Source organism: Eschrichtius robustus, chromosome 2 (assembly GCF_028021215.1).
Source record: "Eschrichtius robustus isolate mEscRob2 chromosome 2, mEscRob2.pri, whole genome shotgun sequence".
Classification (NCBI taxonomy): domain Eukaryota; kingdom Metazoa; phylum Chordata; class Mammalia; order Artiodactyla; family Eschrichtiidae; genus Eschrichtius; species Eschrichtius robustus.
In genome coordinates, this window is record NC_090825.1 from 28,672,658 (window position 1) to 28,673,479 (window position 822).

Sequence of the window (822 nt, forward strand, 5' to 3'; positions counted from 1 at the left end):
TTGGAAGACCATGGCACCATTAAAAAAAATAGGAGAGGAAGATGACCAGTCTCAGATGCCACAGAGATGCTAAGTGAGGTGAGGGCTGAATTTGGCAGTTAGAAGGTTATATTAGTCAGGATTCTTCAGAGAAACAGAACCAATAAGAGCTATATATATATATATATATATACAGGTATATATAGAGAGCTATGTATATAATGATATACATATGTGTATAAAGTGTATAATGATGTGCACAGCTATGTAGATGGAAATAGATACAGTTATATATCGATATCTACATATCTATATGTTATCTATATCTAAATTTATTATAAGGTATTGGCTCATGTGACTATGCAGACAGAAGTGCCCTGGTCAGTTGTCTGCAAGCTGGAGACCCAGGAGAGCCGGTGGTGTAGTTTGAAGACCCAAGAGCCTCAGGGGCTGCTGGTGTAGATTTCGTTGGGGGTCTGAAGGCCTGACAACCAGGGATGCTGGGGGCAGAGGAGATGGATGTCCCAGCTCAAGCAGTCAGCCAGAGAGGGCGAATCCAATCTTTCTCCACCTTTTTGTTCTATTCAAGTCTTTAGCACATTGTGTGATGCCCACTTACCTTGGGCAGGCCATCTGCTTTACTCAATCCACCAATCCAAATGCTAATCTCTTCCAGGAACCCCCCTCACAGACACATCCAGAAATAACGTTAATAAGATATCTGGGCACCCCATGGTCCAGTCAAGTTGCCACATAAAGTTAACCATCACAGGAGTTGTAGGTCACTTTTGCAAGAATAGGTTCACAGAAGCCAGCCTGGGGAGTACTGAGAGAGTGGCAGTG